The following is a 26,905-nucleotide window of genomic DNA, read 5'->3' as shown; positions in this document are numbered from 1 at the left end:
TGTCAGAAAAAAAACCAGACCCCAAACCAAAAAAACCAACAAAAACCTAATAAGGCAAGTGGATGTTTTTAACATGAATCTAAACATACACTTTAGCAAAAAACCCCAAAACACTACTCTCAAGAAATTCAGGTTCTCATGTGCTCAAACTCAAGATGATATAGGAAGACACCAGCATGATCTCTGAAATTACTGAGAAGCACCAAAGACTTTAAAGACAGAGTTTAAAATCAGGTGATGCTGAATATTCAACAGCTACTTGGGAGGGGAGAGACTGTAAGGCAGAGAGAACAAACCACTTCGCTGCTTGCAAGAGCTTCCCATGAAGAAATTTCCTTTACAAAGCAGAGACAACAATGTATTTGGTCAAAGATTTCCAGGCAAGGAAAATTGACTTCTAAGACCACGAGTAACAGTCACGCGATGATTCCCTTGATGACGGCACACATGGACAGCTTTCATTTTTCCAACTCTTTCGGATCAGAAGGGACCACAGACTGTCTTGAAGCACCTTCTCCCCACTGGGTTGAAAAGCATGTGCAAAGAGGGAGTACAGCATCTCTAGGCTGAATTTGGCGCTAAGGGAAGAGAGCAGGTAACATTTCAGGAGAGAAGGAAATGGAAGGCAAACCAGTTTTTAAGGCAGCTGAAAACAGTGTTTGGTTCTTTTCACGGCTGATTTGCCAAGTATTTTCTGCAGTGACTGATCTGGGCAACAATGATTCAATGCCCAGGTGAAACAGTAATGGTTCCTTCTCTCTGGCTGAAACAAATAAACTTACTCTAGCTCTTTTCCAAAACAGATCCCAACCAAACTAGGTAGTAGCAGAGGGCCTTCTGCAGTTTGACACCAAATTATTTTAATATCCACTATATCTTCCCCCTCTCAGGGCTCACTGGTTTTTTCCTTTAATTTTTTGAAGGCACAGAAAGAATTAAATAACCTTTTCTCCGTGCATCTGGCTGCAGCCACATCACTGAAGTGGACCTGAAGTGTATGACAACATGGCACTGCGGTCAAGAATCTTGCTGGGGAATGGAATAAGAAGATTTATTTTATTTTTAATATTTTAAAGATTTCAAAAAGCATTCAACTGGATTTCTCACTAAGAGGATGAGTGAAGAGAATCCTTTGTAACTAAGCTGGGAGGCCCAAGTCTTTTATCCATTGTTACACAGTTTTTCCCCAGGGCAGAGTTAGGAAGGCCTATAAACCCCAGAAGCTTAACAAGGCAAGTACGCTGGGTGGGCTTTTCTGCCATCGCCTAAGCTCCTCCCCAGGTAGGAGCTGCCAGAGCTGAGCAGGTCCCACACTCCATTTCAGCTGCCGCTAGAGAATATCTGCGAAGATCCTAGCAGCAGCGGGGCTGTCACGGAGGTGAATCGGCCTGGTCTGCCTGCAAATGCACGTGTGCGTACACGCACACCCTCGGTGCCAAGCCACCATCTGTCTGCTTCCTTAGTATACCAGAAGCAAAACCATTCCACAGAAGATTAGTAGTGAATTGGTGCTTGGATTAATCACTGCATCAGACCTCACCAAGCCGCCTTTTCCTGTTGGTTTTTTCAAAACATTATACATGATTGGTTAGCTGAAGATACGTTATCTCTTTCAGGATAGATTGTGTAAAAGGAGGAAACTAGTGTAACTGCACTGCTAGCACCTTTTTTTTTTTTTTTTTTTTTTGCCTTTTGAACTTTTTACATTTTTATGTGAAATCCCTACCATCTTGGTGCAGATGAATTGGCGGGTTTTGATCAAATGGACTTCGGTACACACTCCCTGAGCTGGGTTTACAGCAGTGACAGGCTCACCTACCTTTCCCCCAGATGTCTGCATCCAGCTGAAAGTGATAACTTGCTTGAGTGATTCCCAAGTGCCAGTAGTATCAGAAGGAGCTCAGGACCTGAGGCAAGATACCAGGACACATTCTTACCTTGCACCATCCCCCAAAATATTAATTGAGGACTCGGCCAACCTAGGTCACTACAAAACCATAAATATGCAAGTTCTCTATTGGTAAAATTCTACTTGGCAGCATTTTATAGCACTTTTGTTCTCTGTGAGATTTTCACTGTTAATACAGCCACTGAGGTGCATGAACTAGAAGCAGCAAATGACAGTTGACTACTTACGTCCATTTCTGCCTCAATCAATGTGTCAGAGTTCACCATTCAAAGTTGCTCTCAAATAAAAGGTGAAATAAAACAGCTTTTAAGTAATTAAGCACCTCTTCCCTGACTTGCCACAAAACTTGTGGGACCCTAATATAGCAGAAATTTTAAAGGCAAATGTCTAATGTATGAGTCTACCACCCAGAAGCAGAAGAATATGGAGACTGTAAATAACAACAGCAATACAGGTAGTGCCTATTTGTTTACTTGATCCCACTGAAATTAATGGTCTGTGGTTTAGGTACGTGTCAGTGCCATAAAGCAGGATACACTTGGGGACCAGGAAGTGTCTGTTTCACGTGTTAATGATGGGAGTTATGGAGTGGCAGCAGCCATTTCATAGACAAAGTTGCAGAAGGATTTTTTATTGTATGCTCAACTCTCCCTTTTCTACTCCAACAAAAAGCTGAAGAAATTCCCAGGTCAGACCTGGGGCCAAGGTTGAATTTTTTCTATAACATTTGAAAGGGATCTGGCTAGAGATTTTCAAATGATGCCACCTCTGAGAAAACACAGCTCACAAGCACAGATTGTGCCCCTCCTAGCACTTAGGTGTGCTCTCACACAGGGGTAAATCTGGGTGTGAACTAAGCTGTTTGACAAATTTACTACCCTCCAAGCCAATTCTCAAATAAAGCCTCAGCTCTCCTTCTCTAGCTCCACCATTCATATGGAGATGCTTGAATAACCCAAGAAAAAAGCATCATACTAAGGAGTTATATTTTAATGTTTATGCTATGGCTTTTTGTGTAATAGGAATAATCGCTATTGCTTTGTAGTACACTTACAACAAAGAGCTTTTGAGATTGCTCAAACACTTTAGCTCCACTTCAGCTCTTAATCAAACTCAGCAGCTGTTTATTGCAATTACACTACAAAGTAATAGACATTATCCTTTAACTAACTGTCTTATTAATATAGGTAGTTACACAGCTATTTCATAGTTAGTCTTAAATAACTGCTTTTAATTATTTTATTAACGTAAATAACCATCTCAATAAATTTAAATTAAATGCATATGTGAGAAACATAATTTAAAGCATTGCACAAAATTCCGTCTGTTTAACTAATGTTTTAATTGATGTCATTGCATAATTCAATTAAAATGCAACGTTATTTTAATTTTTGATCACCATGGAACACCTAAGACACTACAGTTTTTGGAATGGGCACTGTCTGGTCTCTCTTTTGTTGCTATATTTCTTTGCAATATTAGTTTGCTGTCAGGAGAATCAGATTTCTTTTTACCCACAAAACTTACAATTTAATATCTCCATTTAATTTTTCTTTCCTTCCCATTGCCAGTCACAGCAACAGATGAAACTGGATAGCATTTTGCCTTCTAGTTCACTTGCGCAACTCTGCTTTCAATAGAGAAAAGGATTTTATTTTCCCGTGCAATACTGGATCCTCCATGCCTTATGCCATTTGTTCTGGTAGGATCAAGCTCTTTGCCTTCAGCTAAGGGGAAGGCAGACATTGCCTGACCTGGCCAGAAATCCCCTTATTCTTCCTCATGAGGGCCGGTTTATTGTTTAGGGGCCTCACTCTACCCCAAAATGCTCCACTGCAGGGCAGGCAACTTGTACAGCAGCTTTTATCCCACAGTGCCACTAACAAACGTTTACCTGAAAAGGAACCATGGCACAGATTAGCATATGCCACCTCTCATTTTGCAGAATGGTCTGCCCATCATTCTGGCTTATTCAGATGCTCTTTTCCCCAGAGTCCTTGCTGTTGGGGATAAAACAAAAATCTCCTATCCTTATTCTGTTTTAGATTCCTCCCCTGAAGTATAAAGAGGAAAATGCTTGCTAAAGAGCAAGAAGAAAAGGAGAGGGATTCTCTTTGCCACTTGTTTGCCATAGACAGGAGAACAGAAGTTGTTAGAAAGCGCTGGGAGAAACTTAAAGTGGCAAATGTAAGTCAGGAACGGGGTGAAAATAAGGCTGGAAAACATAAAGGTGCAAAAGGAGGTGAAGAGGCCTCACATACTTCCCTGTGAGCCATTTTTTTCTGCCAGTCAGAACTTTTTGATTTAGTTCTATAGCTGGTGCAGGGACCTGCAAATGTGAACTGCTACCTCTCTGAAATGAAACCACAACATACCCCCTCAAAAGTAACTGTGATGTATTGAAAAAAAGTGTTGAAGTCAGACAAAATTTCTCTGAGGGTCCTGATTTGGATCTTAGCAGCTTTCAAGCTCCAAAAGTAAGGAAATCAAGGCATATTTGGCTCTTGGATATCAGCCAATGTGAAAGGTTTTACAGGAGAGGACAAAGATAAGAACATGGTCCATGAAATCCGACCTACTGATGGTGAATTCTGCTAACTAGCAAAGTCCATCCGATTGCCTGGCTGCTAATTAGAGGACACAATCTCCCTACGACTCCTTAAAAGAATGGCATTTCAATGCATGTATGCACTCTGTATTAGGATGAAGGCTGTCTCTGTGACATCATGCCTATGGAGAAGTGGAATGTAGCTGGAGACAACAAAGATGAAAACAATGATTTATTTACTTTAATACCTCTATCCAAATGTAACAGGTAACATGAAGGGATAATTACAGGCATCGGAAGAAAGGGGTTGCTGATGCTGTGATCTGGCAGACACACTAAGCTCCTCAGGAGACAAGCTCTTAAAAGTTTACAGACTATGCTGGGCAAAGACATAGGTGATTCAGTGCAAAGAGTTTTTACAGAAAAATGTAGAAACTAAGAGTAAAGGCAGATATGTTTAAACTTCAGGTAACTGAGAGTTATCAGGGTTTGGATAATTGAAGTATATTTGCCTACACTGTCGCTCACCTTTGAGCCCTACCTAGGCATCTTGGCATTTATGTAGTCTGAAATCCTGAAAGCTCTGAGTTTAGACAACTAAATTGTTGCTTGTCAATTTAGTCTTGACTGAAAGACAGGTGTTGTGTTTCAGAGTAACGCTCCTTTCAGACTCCTCTACTCCCAAACTCAGATTACTGAGCTAACCAAAAATGAAATAACTTACAAGCAGATGAAGATATTTACATACCTTGAACAAAGGAATACTTTGGCCAAAATAGGGATTTTTAATTATTGCTTGTTTTTCGTCATATGGGATTCTCAGCTCTAGCTCTCTGGTTGGAGCTGGAGGAGCTTGGAGGCTTACAGGTTCCTACACTTTTGGTAATTTGGTAGGTCCTTTGCTACTGCTATGCAGTTTTACAAGCTTGTTCTGCTGAATGCAAACTGCTCTCTGGACAGTCTTGAACAAAAATCCAGACAAGGTTCTGAACCAGAATTCTCCAAAAATGAAATTCTGGAAGTAGACACACAGATAAGGCCGCTACACATACAGCAGTCAAATGCCAACAGTGCAAGCATCTGTTAGCTACCTGATGCCTACATCCTAACTTTACACCTAATTCAAAGTGGGTCATTATTATTGGGCCTTCATTATCATCCCTAGTAAATGACTGGGATCCTTTCCAATAATGAGCAAGTTCTCTCCTGGCACAACTTTGCACAGGCAACTTACACAGTCCAGGAGCTGCATATGCTGATGGTGCCACTGGGATCCCACATCTGACTGTGGCTACAGTTTTGTACTGTTAATGCAATGGAAAGTGAATCAAGGAGCCCAGAAAACAGCTCAGGCAGAACACAGCACCACCCATCTGACCCGAAATTTAGCCTGCCTTTGAGATGCTGCTGCCTGTGAGCAGCAGATGAGTCCATTACCATGAAGTGCTTCATTGCAGAAAACTGCAGAAACCTACAGTGCACTGACCCAATGCTGCCTACATTCATGCCACCTGATAATTCAGGTTTTCCTTTTTCCATGTCTCTGTACCTGGGTGCTGGTGCCCATACACTTCTGGCTTCTTGGTGCTGTGGCAGGGTTTGGACCATAAGTCCTCTGTTTATGCCATTAAGTGTGCTGAAGGCAAGAGAATACAAGCTTCATCACATTGACCTGCCAATAACCTCAGCTCTGACCTGAAGGGATCCTGTGTTCTAGCATAGGTTAAGGGTCTCATTTAATTTAGAACCTTAAGCTGGATTTGAACTGTAGCCCCAGAAGTAAAAAGCCAGTGTTTTTATCTGGGAAGCCACATGGCTCTGGTTTCCTGATTGGTACTTGTGACATCCCAGTATTGGCAAACCACGGAGATATTAACTGTGTGCTCTATTTTCTGCCCTTAATTATGGCCAGCTAGTCTGATTTTTCTTTCTTTTTTTTTTTTTTTTTTTTTTTAAAGGATTTGAGTGACAAAGTGACTATGCATATCATTCCACATTTGAACTGTAAGACTTCAGTATTTCTACCTCTAGTGTGTAATTGGATCAGCTGCCAGTTACAGAAAGGAGCTGGGTGAGTATTAAGTGTGTGGAAAATGAAGAAGAGTCCAAGTGTGAAGGGGAGGAATAATTTGACAAAGCCTGCAGCGAGCTGTACGTGGTTTTCTCATTCCAAAATGGAGTAGGTTTTGAAGTGCATGAGAAAAAAAACTGGCTTTGATTTACTAGCTTTAGTTCACAGAATGCTAGCCACAATCTTGGAGTGACGCAAGACATACAGAAAACCACAGTTCCTGCCCCAAGGAGCTTACAATACCAACATTATCACAACAAGGATGGCTGAGTGCCAAACTGAAAAACAGTCTGCTTGTATCTGGCTCACTAAAGCTGCACCTTGAACAACCTTGTCAGGCAGCACACAAATCCATTGCCATGGGCTTGGCATCGTGACTGGGGCTTAGTGTGTTCGTGGTATGGTGATCCTTAAACCATCGCACGCAATGCTCTTTTGTGCGTCGTCACTGTAGCACTTATTTTAAATTTGAGTTTCTCAAAGAACGGTATAAAGCTAATGTAAGCATGAAACATTTAAAAATCTACGACAAAAATTCAAAGTAAACCTCAGCCCCTTAAAAAGGTGAAAAATAGATGAAGACTCTGTCCAGCCAAAAAGTGAGAGTAGTTCTCTCAGGACAAGAAATTGCCTTGCCACTGAGTTCCTCCATTAACCACAGTTATGGCAGGATAATACAGACAGAAAGACAGTTCTTTATCCATTAGGTGTTCAACCACATATACCTTCATAAAATGCAAGCAAATCCTCTCAGAAATGAATAGACAGTTTGTAGGTTTCTGGTCAAATGCTGCTGGTGGGACAGAAAGGCTGGATACTGATTGGGTAGCCAGAACATCCTTCACTTTACATTTCAAGTTAACTCTAAGATGAAACCCAGGACAACAGTCTGATCTTGAGGTAACGCATTTAGCGACTAAGGAGAGAGGACTGCAGCCTACAAAGAACAGGTCACGACATCCACAGCAGCTCATAAAAAAAGCAGAAGAAATGGCAACTACCTGGAAATTCACAGATAGTTGTCCCTCAGCTGTAGAAATCCACCATTAAATCCCCCATACAATCCCCCATGCCGATCTGTAAGGAATAAGCGAGAAACATTCATTAGCAGCTCAAACAAACATAAAGGATTACAAATATGCCAAGTGGACTGACTGCCCAGTGGCAGCCAGGACACACGTAGTATTGCCAGGAAGGTGGAGAGAGCAAAGTACAGCTGAGCTTTTCTGTCTCCCAACTCTAGGCTGCTCTAAGCTATACTTGGTGATTTACTGCCTATTGGACCAAACTGATGTTCTGGGATTTGGAAATTCTTCTGCTATGTCTTAAATAGCAGCCACTAATCGAGAGGAGTGATGTCCAAAGGGTCCCTGGGCTATGGCCATAAAGCATATTCTCTCACTGGTATGAAAGTTCTGCATACAAGTCTATCAAGGCAAAAACATAACGAAAAAAACTTCAAAACAATTTCTCTCTGTCTCTCCAAGGGAGGCAGGGCATTAAGACAGAATGCCCTACCTCAAAGGAAGTCAAGATTAGATCAGAACATCTCAGAGAAATAGAAAGGGAGAGATGGCATAAGCGCTAGTGTAAAGGTTTTATCAGCATGAGTTTGGGATGACCACGTTACTCATAGGTCACTGTGCTTTCCAGCTGACTAGCAACAGATGAAATAAGGAAGACAAGGGCCTCCGGATTTCCAGGTAGCAGCTGTAGCCAAGTCTGCCTTTCATCTGCCCTTTTAGTCTGGAATAATGCATGGTGCTGCTCAGAAAGCAGCGGACTTCGTATGCCAAAGGGAACCCACTGTGAGATCCCACTATCACCAGACAAGCTCTAGAAGAACATCAAGATATTTTTTTTTGTGTTGATAGAGGGAAGAAAACTTCAAATGCAAGGCATTTGTTTGCGCCTACAATTTGCATACTTCCATAATATTGAACTAGAACAAGTACTTCAGAGATCCTTGTGGATCTCAGCCCACGTACAGCAGGAAGGCACCAGGAATGAGTTATTCTGATGTAAATCCACAACCATTATGGCATAAGCCAGGCATAGTTCTTCATGTCTCCAACAGCAGCCATAATACTGAGATTTTGTTATATCATAAAGACATTACAAATATAATTTATTTATGCTGAAGTGATGCCACTCTGCCAGGTGCTATACAAAGACTTTACTGCGGACTACTTGCATTTTTCAGTATATACCATCTAATCAGATATACACACAGAGATCCCAACAGCTGAGTTGAAAATGATATTGTCATTCCTGACATTTCTCAAATTAGCAAGAGCTATAATGAAGCTTTAACATGTCTCTTTCAAGGATTTGTTGGATAACTCTTGCTGGGAATGGATGCACACAGGGTAACCTCTGTGCTTAATTCTCTCATCGTGTACTACGTCGCTTGTTTCCTGCATTCAGAGATCTCCTGCTTGTGTTTGAACTCTCTGAATACTCTCTTCAGCAGCACACAAGGAGCCAGAGGCCTTGGTAACCTTCTACTCCAGTAGTTCTTTTCCTGCAGTCAGGAAATTACCTCTTTTTTTGTTTTCTTTCTGTTGTGGTTTTGGGGTTTTTTTATTTGGTGGTGGGTTTTTTGGGGGTTTTTTTTGTTTGTTTTGTTGTTGTTGTTGTTGCTGTTTTGGTTTGGCTTTTTATTGCAAAGAACTAGGGGAATTCCCCCTTCCAGTGCCTGGCTTTATGCTGGGCCCTGATGGCAGTGATTGGTGACAGCAGCAAAAAAACCCCAAGCCACACCACTCACAAACAGAAGCGTCTCATTTTGCATAGAGTTTTATGTCAATATTTTGATAATTTCAGCAATTTCACATTTGTATGGGTATTGAGATATCTAGAAAATGATGTATGCTTCAAATAACTTCAGTAAGCATCACAGTATGCCTGTGTCAATGCTTGTACAATTTTCCATGAAGAACTCAAATCAGATAAAACTCTGAGATTTGATTTTCAGCTGCTAGAAGTCCACAAAGATAACATAATTACTGGTATGCCAGTTTAAACCTGCAAAATACCTTACCCTAAAATATCCTGGCCCCTCTGTCTCCTTCATTCAAGCAGAGGGAACAGCTACCAGCAGGGGAAGGCTTCACACCTCTGCCTCCCATGCTCTTCAGCAGCGTGAGTTCGCATAAGAAGCTGGAGGCTGTAGCTACCTTCTGCCCCAGCAGCTTTTCTTTTTCCTTCATTCAGGACATTGTCTTTCTTTTATCTTAACGTCATAAACAAGAGAATTCCCCCTTCTGCTGTCCAGCTTTGAGAGAAGAGCCTGATTTGTGGTTTTCGATAAAAATTCCCCAGAAGTTCTCACAGGGCTCCCTGACTTCAGTGGGGCAGACCAAGCTGAAAAGGGATGTTCCTGCTGTTGGCCAGCACCCTTCCTTGCCCAGTACTGTATTGCTGGTGGCGTTCGGGCAGTGCACGCAGCTCGGGCCATCATGCCACAGTGCTCTGCCTCCCAGCACAGCTCTGTCACTGTGTGTGCAGTGCTCCTGTCATGCACTTTACATAGTGTGACAGACCAGAGGAGAGCAGAGGTACGGTAGGAAGGGAACAGAGCCAGGCCCAGTGGCACTGGGAAAGTGTCACCAGAGGTATCAGTCTCTGCAGGACAGAGGGAAGCAGAGCTGAGGGCTGCGGAGAGGGGTCAGAGAGAAAAAGTAAGTGACACCTCTCATATGTTTTGCCAGGATATAGGAAGATATGAGACAGACAAAACAAGAGGTAAAAGTAGTTTAGGAAAAAAGGGGGAAAATGCACGGAAAACATCATAATAAAGGAGCAGCATCAGTAGCAACAAGTCCAGGAGAAAAGAGGACTGATGGATACCTATGCTAGCATGAGTGAGGAAGGATAAACCAAACCCTTTCAAAGCATTAAAAAAGAAACCAAAACGCATTTAAAAAAAACTAGCGAGGAAAAAAAAAAAACAACCAAAAAACCAGAAGACAAAACACAGAGAGGGGATTTGTATGAGCACAAAAGCAGAGGTCAGTACCCCGTGGTCATTTCCTAAGAAAGGAGGAAGTAGAAGTGAAGGAAAATACCTAAATATAAAAGACTGCTTATAAAGAAATGATACACTGACTGTTACCCTGTGGGTTTTTTGGAAGTTTGCTATTAGCATATCTCCAATGATAAATGCCTTAATACGATGCCAGTTTTCTGTAGGCAGAAATGCACAAATGCAGCAAATCAGTTCTGCCAGCACACAGTGCAGTTACAAGAAATCATTTCTCCCCATACCACATGTCACCACTTTTGTCCATGCACATCATCTCTCCAGCATAAACCCTTAGAAGAGGCATGCAGTAGGGTGGTAAAGCCAGAGGATGTTTAGCAATACAGAGGATAAGAATACAACTGTATAACTACATTAGGAGACTAGAGCTTAATTCAAACAATAATTACACAGATCTATCTCTGACCAAGGCTCCTCAATCCACATCCTGTGCCAGTTAACTTGCAAACCAGTTTGTCTAGACAGAAAAAATACCTTGCCAAGACTGCCAAATCTCAAAATTGCCAAGAGTCTCATCTGAATGGCAATGACATCCATAAAAAGACTGGATGGGTAGGAACATGTTCAGGAGCTGTTTGGTCTACTCCTAGGCCTGAGCTGGTAGCCCACTAAGCTCAGGCTAATGTCTCAAATCCTCTCCAGGATGCTGTGATCCTCTTGGAGGACAGCACCGAGCTCTCCTTTCCACGGGGAGAGAAGCACCTGAGCCACCCCACCAACCTGGAGCCTGAAAGAGAAGCCACAGTAGGGATTTCCAGGCCCAATGCTGGGCAGGGATGGCTCCATAGAAGAAAGGTGGATGGGAAGAACTAAGCAAAGACTAAAGCTAGGCTTAATTTTGCAGAAATCACTCAGGCCCTTCTCCTAGCTCCAGAGAGCAGAGCACATGCCCTACTCAGTACAAGGGAGGTAATTCCAGACCTCAGACTTAAGCCAAGACTATTTTGGTACATAACTACATATTTTGATTGACAGAAAGAACCATTTTGCATGCTGGCCTACTTTTAAAAGTAAAGATGTATGGGTGGCCCTCAGCCATTATGCAGAAGTTTGATGGAGTTCAAAGTTGTGCCCACTGACATGTTTTCAAGCAGAGAAATACCTGCAACCAATCCTTAGGTGTCATACTGCATGTGGGCAACACCTGTTCTCACTTCCATCCCATCAGTGGGGTTATACAATTAACATTAATCATTCTAAAGGCAATCTTCTGTCAATTGATCAGGGCCCCAGTCTGGAAGGGATAGATTCAGACTGACACTGAAAGTTGATTTTGCAACGTATGTATGTACATACACTTGCAACAAAAGAGCCACAGAGAGTGGTGGTTCTTTTCACCATCTTACTATTACTAGCAGTAGAATCCAGTTAGCTTCTGCAGTATCACACCAACGTAAGGGAGATGGCAGTCTGTCCCCAAATCCTAAATTCCACAAATTCCCATACTGTGCTGCTACAAAGATGAGGCTGCTTCAGAGACTGAGCAGATACTGCCTAGATCTTGCAGTCTTTACTCAGACTTCAACTCACCAACTGTAATAGAAGTATTACCTTAATTCATGATAGCATTTTCACTAAGACTGCTTCTGTACACATCTAATTTGCCAAAATAAATGTTGTTTGGTGTTTTTTTTTCCTGGGGGTGGGAAAGAAGATACAGATTAATTTTTTAAATAATAATAAAAAAAAAATCCACATCCTCTTTTTCTGAAACAGACAGATTAGAGACACAGAACAGCCTTTTTTTGTCACCCACCCCCCCTCCCTCAACCCTTGTTATGTACACCACCCCAGTTCTACCCTTGCTTTAAGATTAAGTGTCGATCTGAAGATTGACTGTGCTATCCTTAAGGCCTGACATTCTTTGGATTTGGTTATTATATCAAGGTGCATTTGTGCTTCTAAATGGACAGCTGTACCATAAATGGAACACAAAGGAGCAAGATCCAGCCTGTTCCAGCATGGGTCCAAAGCCCGGAGTGTCTGTGAGGCTGTAGTCTTTTGTTTCAAATGCAGATAGATAAACTACAGCCTTTTTTCCATGATGGTTATAATGCAGAATATGAAAAACTCTTGGGATGGTTTAAGCTGCAGGGTATTCTCCCAGAGTTCTGTCCAAGAATAATCTAGTAAAAATGTGGACAGAGAACCATCGACCTCTGCTTTCCCCCGAACATATGCAGCTCTGATCAGTCTGGTATTTCAAGAAAAACAAGGTCCTGAACCCTAATCCTCAGACACATAACAAAGCGCACTTCACAGCTGTGATGCACAGCTACTATCAGCTCCGAGGCCTGAGTGGGTCCCAAGACAATGCCTCCTTTATCACCCAGAGGACAAATATCTAGACAGCAATATTTTCTGCTTGAATGCTTCAAGCATCTCTCGCAACTCCTGACTGAAAGAGAAAACTGAGCTGAGAGTGTTTGCTGAGTGATTATTTTAATTTACTACTTGATGTAAATCTAAATGAACTGACATCCAGCTTGAGATGGACAGAAAACAATCATTGTGAAAAAAGAAAGAAGGCTAATATTACAATATCATTTGAGTAGCACAGGTTTAGGCAACTTTAGCAGTGGCAATGTAATAGATAGTGAGGCAGGGTTTGCATTTCCTTTTCTTCACTCAATTACCATAATAAGTTCTGTAATTTTAGGGCTGTTTATTTATCAGGTGATGATAACAAAGACGCTCAGAACACGGTGTCTGAATGCAATACTACAAAGCATCACAGTTGTAAGCCCTCGCATGCAGAGGGACTGCTGATTCTCACATACCTGATTATCTGTGTGTACGTGTGTGTACATGTTTTCAGAAGCAACTATATTCCCTTTTCTGTTAATCGGTAAAATGGCACATCTTTTGCATCTGGCTTGAGGCAAAGGGAGGGAAACAAGTAGAAAAGCACGAAAACTTCCTGGTAAAGTTCTCCAGTGCTTTAAAACCTGTCAAGTCACTGCTGAGCTTTCTTGTATGAACAATAGATTTGGGACCTGGCCTGCCTGTGCCTGGGAGTCTGTCACTGCTGCTCTCTGATCCGGGTTTCCAACATTTGATGGCTGCACAGTGTCACAGAACAGCTGGAGGAGAGGCGCCCCGGCTGAGTGCATGAGATGGAGGGAAAAAAACCCAACAAACAAAAAGCAAAAGAAGAGATTTCTTTGTGAGGCAGACACATGCATCTGGGCTCTGCCAGAGCGAGACGTGTCACCTTGCGACATGGCCTGTGGCATCCTACACCAAGATGAAGAAGTATCACTGCCCCGCAGGCCCCCCTTGTTCCCAAATCAGGGCCAGGGAGAGGGTGCGCCACATGCAATGCAACCCCAGAGAGAGGTCCAGAAAAATCTCCCTCCTGGTGGGGCTCGGCAGTGGGATCACCACCTCCTGCAGCTTCTAAAGGCATTTTTCCAGCAGGAGACCACCTCTTCAAGCCCCTCCAGGCATAGCATGCCATGGCAGCACCAACAGCCTGGAAAAGTGGGTAGGAGGCACCGCTAGCCCATCGCTCAGTGCCTCTCTCTCAGCACATCAAAGAGCCATATTGCACCCCCAAGGCTGACTGAATGCACCTGAGACAACTTTTCATTCCACCCTGAGATGCTTGCGTCGGTTTGGGGGGAATTTATGGTTGGAAAGACTAATCCACAGACATAATTTCTTGCACATTGCCTTAAAAGTATGTGCCTAATTTGAAACAAAACTCACAGTGTAATGTTCCATTTTGCATATACCAAAGACTCATGGAAAAACTTGTAATTGAATAAAAGGAGTTGAATAAAGATGAAACTCGATGGGTTTCTAAGACTGCCATTCAACATCCTCGAGTTTTTGAACAAATACAATGCCTTCCTATTAAATGATTTGAACCACTACCTTACAGAAATCTCTGCAGTTCCTTCTTAAATTCTACAGGAGGCTCAAAAGCACATTGGAAATATTTTTACTCTGTACCATAAGATGTTTTTCATCAGAGTAACATGCCTCTTAACCCATAGCTATATATTCAATTAAATTGCATGGGCATATGTGTGTTTATTTACATAATGTGTAAATGTATAGCTGGGTATATATAAACAAAAGGCTTTCATAACACAGAGGAACACACATGGCGGTATAATTTGTGTATACGCACACTGTGTAACTGCAGCCGTTCATGTCAACACCATTCATCACCTGTATTTGCCAAAATGGTGTCAGTACTGTTCTGCACACTGCCTACAAGTTCACCACAATGATAATCTCCCTTCTCAATTAATTAAGGACAATTTAAATATTTTAAGTGAATTACATTTACATGACAAAACAGTAAAATTTAAATTGTGAGGCTGTGAACACAAAACCTGTGATGAAGTCCCTCTTTCAACACAGTCACATAGAAAGATTTTACAAATTGACAGTATACATTATGCACAGCCTAACTGTGGACATTTTCTGTCAAGCACTTAAACAGAGAGACACAACAACGGCTCCAGTGTGAAAAAAGAATTATCTGTAGGGGACTGGTCCTCACTAAGGGCAACCTTGACAAGCCCAAGCATGTACCTGGATCAGAATTTAAAATAACTCTGCCATACCATAGTTGTTCCCTCATGAAGCTTTGTCTAAATTATCACGGATTTGCAAAGGATTCATTAACTGCCCTTATGTAAAAATACTATCAAACCTGCTAGACTGAGCATCTTTTAAATGCCCCTGTTAAATATTGTTTCAGTAAGAGGGTTACAAATGCATGGCATGAAACGTTCCAGATGGAAATTATTTTTTTGTTAGTTCTGGGGGGCTACTTACAACAAATCTGAAATTTTACATTCAGGACTCACACAGCAGCGAGATAATATTTTCCATTCTAGGGGCAAAATTCTGTGAGGAAGTTTTTAAGAAATCTAGCTTGTATTTATAGCCTTACCATACAGCTACTACGGATCTAGCACTCTTTTCACTGATGAAGTGTCTGATTAACACACACCGTTACTGGGATTTGCAAATTAAAGGCTGGATCTTGCAACACTTATGTGAGTCAGCCTTAATCACATGAGTAGTCCACAGCAGGAGTAAATGTTGCAGGATCGGGCCCCTTCATTAGCCCCTTCACGTGATTTTATAAATATGCATGCTGTAACGGAGTGTGATGATGTAGGTATGTACAAGCTCATGCTGCTCATGAGTACCGACAGAGATGTGGGACTTCCACAAATAAAAATAGGTAATATAAGACTGGTTAATGCCATACAAAAAGTAACAGAAAGGAGGGAGTGACCTCTCCATTTTCCTCAGATTATTCCCTGGCAATACAACAAAACACACTACTAATACCAATGCAGAAGGGTAGTTCTAGCTTCTGTTGCTTCACCAACAGAGTGACAAGCACTCCTACTCAGACTGGAAGAAGTTGCCAAATGGTGCCCATACTTCCCAACATCTAAGAAAAAGACAATTGTAGCTTAGCTGTAAAAAAACTATCTTCCTGACATAGTACGGCACACTGAAGTGGACTGCATCCACATCCAAGACAGCTGCAAATGAGCTTCGCAGCCGGTTAAATGCCCTCCCCCACTGGCTCCAGGCCACGCACTAGGCTGCTTTTGCAGTTGACCCAGCGTTGGAGCATGTAGTGCAGCATGGATCTGCTTGCAGAAGATCTGAAGGTGCGTGGAGTTCCTGCTGCTCATGCTTCCCCGAGTTCAACAACACTCGGCACATGATGTCATATGGGGCTATTGCAGAGATGATACTGACATCACAAAGAGGGAGCAGAAACCACCTGAAAACCCAAAGAACTGATAATTCCTCAGAGGCAGTTTTCCTGCCAGTGTCCCTTGTCATAAGAAATGGGGGAATAAGCACCCTTTCCCTGAGAGAAGAGGTATTGCTTACCCAGAAGTAATTTTTTCCGGGGTGTCAACACTTCAACCTAAAAACAACACTGCATTTCCTGTTGGTAATTCTTAGCTGTAATTATGAAAACTATCACAATTAGGCTATTATAATAATAAAAATCAATTTCCTTTTAAAGATTCAAGAGCCATCTTTTTTATGAAAAAGAACATACAGAAACACCAAAATCCCTTGCATTCTTTCTCGTGCCACAGAATCTGAACACAATTTATCTGGATAAGTTTTGATTATAGCCTTTCCAGAAAGACAGTACTCTGTATAAATAAAAAGAAATATAATTGATAAATGTAGTCAGATGGCACCAGGTTGTTTAAATAGACCATTAAGCTCAAAATGTCTAAAGTTAAATTAGATTGTATTCTCTTTCACCTAGGGCTTTTGTAAGGCACAACTGGCATGTATAGTCTTGTCCACATTAAATTTTACTGCCACGGTCAAAAAGCAGCATAAGTCTGAAGCTTGTGTAGAATTTTCTGTCTTTATTTGACGTGATCATAGTAGATGAATTAGCTCCCTTGGTGCAGAGAGTGAAAGAAGGTTAGTTGAGGGAAATAAGGAATTTTCAGAGGAAAGAAAAAGTTTGAGGGAAACATATGGTTTAAATGCTCTAGCCTATTTCAGATCAAGCTGAGAGAGTTGAGATCTGTTGGTTCAGAGATCCAGTTCACTGCACATTCCTACTGTGCCTGCCTACTAATTGCATCCCATGTTTGTCAATCAAATATTTGCAATTAACAAAAATATTCCCTTAAGAGACATATAACAGAGGCTGCTAAGGATCCATTGCTTTGCTATTAGAGTCAGCTCACAAAAAAAAAAAAAAAAAAAAAAAAAAGTCTTTACAATTATTCTGCTGATGATGACACTGCCAGACACTTCCAGTCAAAACATTAACAAGCAGAATAGGTGGCATGGGGGCTTTTCAAAGAGATTTTTTTCAAAGAAGAAAAACTTTGATCTTAGTGTTTCTGACCCATCCTCCACCTCTGATTCTTCAATCTACAAGTACATATAGTAGTTTAATTTCACTCAGTGCATAACTTGCCTAAGGATAAACGTTGATCTAGATTTTTTTTTATTTAACTCCAATTTAACTGATGCTCTAAAGCTGCCCTATCACTGCATAATACACACTCACACAAGGTTTCTAAGCAGAAACTGAAGCAAGCAGACTAGAATAATAAGAAATGCACAAGGTTCAGAGGAAACATTAATTTGTAAATAGGTAGAAATGCCAGTAATTTGTTGGGAATTGAAGACCTTCTGTATGAAACAGTGAAGCTTAGCAGCTGTGCACTGCTGTTTTATAAATCAATATTACATCTGAAGGTGGTGTTTGAATGCTTGTATCATTGTGGTTTGAGTCAAACAAAGTTCTGTGATAAGAAATGATCAAACAAAACAAACAAAATCCCTTCCCTGTCTTGTCGGATAAATTCCAAACATAATTCCACAAGAGGGATAGAACATTCAAATCATCCACTTTTTTATAATTGCATAAACCCCTCAGTCACAGAAAGATGATTGGATTGGTGATGGACTATTGTATTCTCAAAGACATGGATCATGCCAACGGAGAGCTCCTGCAAAATGATAATAGTGTGCGCATTTTCTGTATGACCTAAGTGGTGAGCTTTAAACCCCATCCAAGCCAAAATGCGGCGGTCTGGTGTGAACATGACTGGGACCAGGGGACTCCAGCCTTCCACTTCCACCTCTAAAACTAATTCCTTCAGTGCCATGAGCAACCACTTATCCTCACTGCTGCAGTTTCTCCATCTGAATACAGAGGATAATGTACAGCCAGCTAACGAAAAGAGCTCAGACTTAGGCCAAGTCTACCCAAGGAAAAATTTGCCAGCATAGCTCAGCAGGTACAGCTTGATTAGCAGATTTGCCTCATGTTGACACAGCCTGCACCTGCAAGCAGAGTATTTTTCCTGCCATCTACCGATTCTCCCATGCAAAATGAAGCAGAATCCCAACAATGTTAATGATTTTCCCAATCCAAAGTGATCTAAAATACTGCACGTCCCCATGAGTGACATTGCTTCATTTTCTCAAAGGCTGTAAATAATCATGAAATTCCTGAAGACACAAAGGAGCTGCCTTCCCTTGCCTTTTTTTTATTTTTATAAAATATTCCCTTCATTTAGGCTGTGACTTAAAAAAAACCCTCAGTATCACAAAGCCATGTATTTGTGGCTGTAATATTTGCAAGGGACGGGCAAAGAGGTAAGATACATTTCTCATAACCCACCAAGCCCAGCTACTGGAAAGTCAGTAAAGAAGGGGAGTTGGAGAGCTGTGTCTGCAAAGAAATATCCTGAGAGACATCTGCTGGCCACTTTTACCTTGCCGAGCTCCATTCACTGCTGAGCACACAAGTTTGCAACATCGGACTTTCTGAGTCAAGGGGCAACTTGGTGGTCATACAAATCATAACTCCACAGCAAATGAATATCAACCAACAGCCCTGCCTTTGGGCTCCATAAAAGATTTAGCAACATCCTTATTGTCTGACTTATTACGAAAGCAAACAAATTCATCACTGTGACTGCAATGAAGCGGGCTGCAGAGAAGCAGGACAGCTGAACAGCATCCCACACCAAGCCTGTAGGCACGTCTCCAGCCTAGTGACCAGCGACAGACTTCCCTGCCACTGCTGAATAAACAGACTCTGAGGCTTGGCGTTTGCTTCCCACAGCTGCCTATGTACAACTCTGCACGGCCACTCGCGTTGGCTTTGCAACCACAGCAGATAAAGGAGGACAGCAAAGCTGGGCAGCACAGATAGCGACAAAAAGAAGACAGAGCCTTGCTAGCTCTCAAATGGTGGTGTTGGGGAGATTTTTAATTGCAGGCTTGCATCAAAAAGCCCCATTTGTAAATATTCAGCTACCCTTTTGCAGGGGGATGTCAGATTACAGAATTTTATCAAGTTTGAGGTGGGAAAAGAAGAGGAGGACATGGAGGAGGAGGGTATTTTTGTTTCTGTCCTTCATTTCCTGATAAGGAGACACTTTTGATCCAAGATTTTTTTCCCCTTTCTTCTTTTGCCTGGTTTTTGGTGTTGGGTTTTGGTTTTTTTTGTTGTTGTTGTTGTTTTGGCGGGTTTTTTTGTTTTAATCTGGTAGCATAAATTTGTTTCACAAGATGCAGGTGTTTGAAATATTTAAGAAGTTCTCTGGTTTTGTATTCCTAGCCTCATTGATGAGAAAGCTTACACATCATGACATGGTGAGTTGAAGCAATGATTAAAAGGCTATTGCATATGCTCTTCCCAGCTGAGTTGTTGTTCTCGTTGTTGTTTTTAGAGCACAGCGAAAGTGTCTGCAACAGCTGCTAATAAGCTCTTATGCGACTCTAACATCATGATCTGATCACCCCAGAAGTGCATAGAGGGAGCTGAGGAACCTGGTCTCAGCAATTTGACAAAAACATCCCTGACATATTTCAGCTACTGTAGAAAGTTTGTGACACTGAAAGGAAATTAAATTGTGTGTGGAAGGTTGAATAGGAACGTGGGGCTGCTGTTTGTGTGCACATGAGATTTAAAGCCATGAGCAAAGCAGGGACATGTGTGTTTTCAAAGGCACAAGTGGGAATTAGGCACACAACTTCCATCGACTTGTAATGGAAGAACTACCCTTTGTGCCTTTGAGATTCTCCCCCTTTCTTTACCATACTTCAGTAAGAAACAATGCTGAAAACCTAAGAACATTTTAAAAGGTATCGTACCTGGAGTGTTGCTGCTTTAGGACATTAATCTCGAGGCACAAGATGAAACCACCCCAATATACCAATCTTCCTGATTTCATAGATGTCCCAAGAAATCAGCCTATAATACCTTTTGCTCACAGATTCAGATTTAGGGTACTCTAAAAGTATAACTTCACAATGGACCAGTTCAGGAATTTCCATCGGCCTGCACTGGAGGGCATAACTAATTGGTATCTCTTCCTGTGCAAAGTCAATGGTATGGGAAGAGTAGCATAATTACATCTAAAGGTCTAACCCTTGGGATTCTCCCATATAAAACCAAAATGCATTGTTTCATCAGCAGAGGAAGAAAGACATTGGTTCATTTAAGACAGATCCAGGTGGATGGACCTGAACCTATATAAGCATGTTGCCAAACCTGCACGACTGCATAGGTGTGTGCTTATGTGCCATTTGGCTCTAATTTTGGTAAATGTAGTGGTAGCTGTTCAGTTCTTGTGTTAACAGTGTCATGCTGTCTCTGCAAGATGACTGTGAGCAAACAGTCTGAAGATGTTTTAGCAGTGCATATAGCTGCATATATTTTCCATAAATAGGAGTTTATTCTTTGGCAGACAAGCTAGCATTAGAGCTGCAAAAACACAAGGAGTATAGTAAGTGCTGGGAAAAAGAAAAGCAAGCAGAGAGACAATCTGTGAAGCAGAAGAAATAAATAGACACTGAAAAGAAAGAAAAATAGAAGAATGAGGAGAAAAACTAAAAAGCAAAGGTGAAATGAAAAGAGAAGAGATGGTAAGGAAAACAGAGAAGTCAGAAGTACTGAAAACAACTTGTGTATGAAAAAATAAAGGGGTGAAAAAGCAGAAGAGGAATCAGAAAATGTTTTAACTATTTTTGAATTTACTGCCACCAATGGTGCGGTGGAGGTCCTGCTCCAGCTGCCTCAGCCCTTATCCTGTGTCAAGCAGACTAGTGGTGCTTGATCGGTGATAGGGAATAACGGTGACTCTTTTTTGTTAGTAATTGACAGGAAGTGCTGTTTGCCATTGTGTCAGTTCAGCACAGCACCAGCAGGCAGGCCGGCATCACTGCCGGTGATAGAAACTCTGTGGAAAGGTTCTTGCTGTGAGCAGAGTCAGCTACTCAATACAAACCTCTGAGGCTTGTTAGCAAGAGATCTAGGAGATAGCTTTTTCAGTCTTCTGGTAATACAGAGCAGTGGTTTATATGGCAGCTCTGAAGCCCTGACAACAACCACTCCCAAGTGCTGCAACAGACCCCGATAGTTTAAGCACTGCGGAGGACTTGTTGAATGCAAACAGTTTATGTACACCTCATTATACAGCTCCTCTGTGTTCTGTGCTTCCTCAGTTGTGGAAACGGCACAAATCCAGCAGTAATGTTTTGCAAACCACACCACAGCACATAGCTTGGGACACCCCAAATGCTTTTTTACCCAGCTTTTCAAAAAGCAGTTGATGCCTAAGGCAATGGGACCAAGTACTTTTTTTTTTAAGTACTAATCTTCATCCATAATAATTAAAACTGACCTCTCTGTAAGTACCACTGGTTTCTTTTTTTCACTGAAGTACAAACAGGGAAAAAAAAAAAAAACCAAACCAGAAGTTTTAAGGGAGGGGTTAGAGAGAGGACAGCCAAGCCACGACGGTCAGGGAGATCAGCAACTATAAAATGCGAATGTACACCTTTGCTTAAGCAAAAAGGAAACTCTCAACTGATACAAGGTGCCTGAAATGATGCATGCATGGGCTGGCTCTACTCATGCAAACAGATGTAGCAACAAATTAAAAATAAAAAAGAAAGAAAAAAAAATAGGTCACCTCATTCATAAATTTTCCTGAGGTTTTCTCTGATTTCACAAAGTCCTGTTTAAATGAGCAGAGATGACAATGGCAATTTCTGCTGGAAAACAAAACTCTGAGCTCAACAACCAAAGATGAGCATAAACCCATTCTTTTCCTACACAGAGATGAACTCAGCATCAATTAATTTAGGACACAACTTTCTGAAGCTTGGTTATTCCCTTGGGCAACAACTTTACCTCACATTAATTTACAGTTCAATGGCAATTTTATGGATACTTGAACTTTTATTACTGTATAACCTATACAACCAGAGTTGAACAGATTTTGCTAGTAGGATAAATGATCACTTGGTTATAAAATGAGTTATTGGCATTGCCTTTTTAATACATTACAGGCCAGTCAGCAGCTGTTTTCTCTGACCGTTCAAGTCTCCTGTACCCACACCCTGAGCTGAGGGGGGACACTGCCCCGCTGCCATCACCACCAGCATGACAGCCAAACAGGAGACAACAAGGCTTTTTGCCCCAGGACTCCTTGTAGCCCAGATAGCAAGGCAGAGTGTTCAAACCCAAAAGCACTCCTGGGTTTTGCAGATGCTGACAGCTGGTCATCCCATTTGCTCTCACTTCATTCAAACATTGAAGTCCATTTTCTCTATCACTAAGGAGCAAATCCAAGCTCTGTACCTTCAGGGCTGTATTTATTCTGGCAGAATCTGGCCCAGTACCCTTGGCACAAACTCCTAGAAATGGTGCAACACTCATTTTTTGGTAACCTGAAGAACACTTGTGGTTGAAATTAGCACACACTAGAAGTTCCTTTGTTTATAAACCTTATTCTCAGAAATTAACTTTAAACTATCCAAAAGTAAATATATATATATATATATAAAAAAAAATGGCTGAAACAACCCCCCTATTTTATAAACCTGACCATTTCAAGTACCAGGTGGCCCATGAGACATTTGTATCAGCACACTTGAGGGAGTGGTCTGTGGTAGGATGGTGCAAATGAATGGCTAGGGTAGAAAAGCTTCTTCCAGAGCTTGTGTAACTGCGAGGGTACAGTTCTAGTAATAAGCACTGCAGAGCCTGGTCTCAGAAAACACTGTGGAACAGGTATATAGACAACTAAAATTATCTTATTTAGCAACTTTGATTTTAAATAATCTGAAAGAAAATGTTTGGGGGAAGGCATTTAATGTTATTATTTCCATAACATCATAAATTACCTTCCACTTTCACATTCCCTTAATGACTACTTCTTTTCAGAGTTCCGCATCTTACTGATATCCTTCCCCTACACTGTGCTCTCATACTGCTCTCAGCTATTTCATCCACATTGGTCACAGTGTCCCAGGCTATGTTACCTTCTGGAATTTACCTTAATTCATGTTAAATACAATCAGAAAAATCACACTGTGGAAAGCACAGCCATGCTAAAAACGATTACTATGGGCAAAATTATCAGTAGCTTATTATTCTAGCTCAGAGTATTTATCCTATGATATTGATTTTATTACAGAAAACCCCTTACACTATGTAATAGCTACTATAAAATCTGATGCTTTGCACTGCTAGTTTAAAAATAGCACTATAATATTTAAAATAAATGTGCGGCAAATTATTTTAAAATTGTGGAAAAGACAAAATCCAGTGCAGTGCAAAATGCCAGTTTTCAAGAGAGAAAACAACAAAATACTAATATTGCCTTAGTCGATATTTCAGTTTTAGGTAAAATTCACCTTGAAATCTAGCCATCAATTTCTTATAACACCAGAATTGATTTTTTAAAAAATCTAGTAGTAACTTCATTTAAATCCAGTCTTTCTAAATCTGTAGCACTTCAGAAAATGTAACTGAGTGGAAGAAGTCTCTTTTTTCAGCTTTAAATCCTATTTGGTGAGTACCTAAAATAATACAATATGCACCGTGAATGAAAGTATGTGTCTATGTGTGCATGTATACTCCTCTCGGGATCCTTTTAAGGATGCTGGCTGCATACAGATTGTTGGTGCAAGATCACCGCTGTATGGAAGGGTCTGAAGATTTTTAGCTTCAAGCTCTTTTTAAGAACTTGGGAGGTCTAGATTCAACAGTCAGAAGTGGGAAAGAGTATGCACTTGAAGAGAATGGCTTTATGAAACCCTTCAAGTATTTAAGAATTAGAGCTATTAAATGCATGATCTATGACTTTTAAAGCTCTGATCTGCCTAATCTTTCTTCCATCCCTCTCCCCCAAAGGCATTAATAAAGCCCAAATTAAGCCATGCCAAATCCTCATTTTCCATCTGAGTTTGATGTTTCAAAGGCTATGCAGTTCTACCTTTGTTTTGACATACAAAATGTCACCTTTGCTTGGAAATGTACATATTGGGTAATAAAAGAGGAAATAAAGACTTCCCCTATGTTGTAATCTGTGTGTTATGGTCTGCCAGCAATCAACAGGGGCAGGTGTTAAACTCACCATCCTGTCTTAGAAGCTGTTCTTTATTTAATCAAATTCCTTTTATTCCCCGTAGGGGATGTCTAAAACAGGAGATTCATCATATCTATTAGCCACTTTCTCTAAAGGTATGATAACAAACTACCCCAGACTTAGATGTACCCAAAAGTCGCCGAAGTGTTCCATCCCTAAACTAGCATCAGCCTGAGCTGTGCAGACACATCAGCGCATAGTCAAAGGCACCCTGGGCTTTGTCTGTCTTGGTGCAAAAGTCCTGCGATGCCTGCAAGCGATAAACCCCAACCACTTAGCTTTGCCCACTGCCAAACCTGTGGCTTGAAACAACGCCTTGGTAGAAAGGCAAATTTCTCAGGTGAACAGTATCTTTTATGAGACTGACTGGCGCACTTAGAAGAAACAGAGAAGCTCTGGAGGCCACCAGCCTTGCTTCAGACCAATACGGATAGAAGCAGCAATGTTGGAACTAAGTTCTTCTTTTGCTTCCTTTCAGACCTGAAGAAAGACTTATGTTCCTGAAAGCTTTTTTTTTCCCTCCATAATTATTTTCATTGGTTTCATAAAACATTTTATTTCTCTTCACAGCCCATGGCATGATTACAGCCACAGAGTATAAAGGCCAGAGCAGCATTTTACTATTCCCAATAAGATTATTAGAGAAACATCTTAGTATTTTGTAAACCCAAGTTTTTTACCTTCTACACACAGGTGGTGCCGCTTCCCCACCATTGCTTTTAACTATTTCAACAGAAAGAAAAAGAGCATGTCACGGAGATTGCAGAAGGAGTAATTTCCATCTGTGAATCCCCCAGTGCCACCTTTGGACAGGTCAAGAGGAATCATTCAGCAGCAAGTATTAGACCCCAGGAGCTGAGCTGGTCCTTCCAAAGGTCTTTCAGCTGAAGCTGGACACCTCAACCCTTTCTGTCCTCCCTGCCAAGCATATTGCCTTCCCTCTACCCATCACATCAGCTAGAGGGTCAGCTACTGAAAGTGCCACCTGAACTGCACAGCTCTGAATGCTGATGAGCTGCACTGGAGAGTGTTAAATTGAATCTGGCCAGCCTGTAAATCAGGATCATACATTTCTCCCCTCACTATTAATTTATTCAGTAGAGGAAGGCATTTCATACACTGAGTTTTAGTGTCTGTTATTTGATGGTAATCGATTAATTTTTAACTATCTTTCAGCCCTCTGATGTTCTATAAATAGCCTAAGCTAATAGAGACATTTTTACACTAGGAATGCAGATCCACTGTGAGGTTATTTGAAAGAAAAAAAAAGGAGTCTAGTCTAGTATGTTTGTTCAATGTGTTATTAACTTGGAAAGGAAATTGAGCTATAGTGAACTACATAGATCTGATTCTGACAGCTGCAAACAATTCACAGTGAAAATGACTCAGCCTAATTCACATTTTTTAATTCTTTTCTCCCCCACTTTCTTTTGCAGCCAAATAAAGGGTTCAAAATGACCTTGAGTTGAAAACCCTAAATTTATCTTAGTGTTTTCTTCTTTCTTAGTGTTATATCCAAAACTTCCTTACAGGGAAGTCAGCAAAATCAGGGGAAAAACCCAAACAACAAAACCCCTCCCCTCCCCTCCTAGTTTATTGTGAGGTTTTCAGATCCTGAAAAGGGAGGAATAATATGAATATAGATTTGATTCACTCAGCAATTCCCTATAAGAGAGAGCTCAGACCTTAATAACACGAATGGCAAATGCAGAGCTCAGGTGCCGTGGAAGGCGCATGACAGGGGATTGGAGGGAGCATGGGGCAGTGGCTGCCAGCGGGGAGTCTCATGTCACACTTCACTTGAGAAAAGGAGACTCATCATTGGCAGGGGACAGGCTGAAACTTCACCCAGGGTAGATTTCAGCCCTGTTCCTCCAGCTGCTAGAACAGCAACACAACTCTCCATTGCTTTTCCTCCAGCTGCTAGAACAGCAACACAACTCTCCATTGCTTTCCCCTTCATTTCCTGGTACCTTTCTGATGCTTTTTGGTGTACCTTCTCATTTTGCTTCAAATACTTTCCAGATAGTGCTGTGGGCAATGTAAGTTGTTGTTCAGAAATTCAGTTTGGAGGGATAGGATTGACACAAATGCTCAATTGTGGTGGGAAACTCAGAAACATTAGTGGTCTTTTTTTTTTTTTTTTTTTTTTTTAATTTACATTTTCCCTGTTAGTTCACCCTGAGATCCCAATGGCATAATTTACTAATTAATTACTATTATTAGCTAATGGCAGTGAAAACTGAAATTACTGCCTGCCTTAAGCATAACAAAATTGACAATAAATCTGTAGTCTGTGAATCACTTTCTTGTACAGGTCTGTTAACCAAACACCAACAGCAGTGGCTGCCTTGACGCTTGCCAGAAAACCATCTCGTCCACTCTGGTGCACAGCCTTCATGTT

General features: G+C 41.3%; 1 long non-coding RNA gene across 1 annotated transcript in view; it reads right to left on the bottom strand.

Moving 5' to 3' along the window:
- Positions 1-7,529: 7,529 nt before the first annotated feature.
- The window catches only part of LOC114012521 (uncharacterized), a 451,341-nt gene continuing 431,965 nt past the window's right edge, over positions 7,530-26,905 (bottom strand). Inside the window, exon 4 of the long non-coding RNA XR_008749315.1 lies at positions 7,530-7,605. This is a non-coding gene — a long non-coding RNA (uncharacterized LOC114012521). The remainder of the gene's footprint in view (positions 7,606-26,905) is intronic.

Source organism: Falco peregrinus, chromosome 11 (assembly GCF_023634155.1).
Source record: "Falco peregrinus isolate bFalPer1 chromosome 11, bFalPer1.pri, whole genome shotgun sequence".
Lineage (NCBI taxonomy): Eukaryota > Metazoa > Chordata > Aves > Falconiformes > Falconidae > Falco > Falco peregrinus.
The sequence above is the reverse complement of the archived record's forward strand: the minus strand, read 5'-3'. Positions and strand labels throughout refer to the sequence as shown.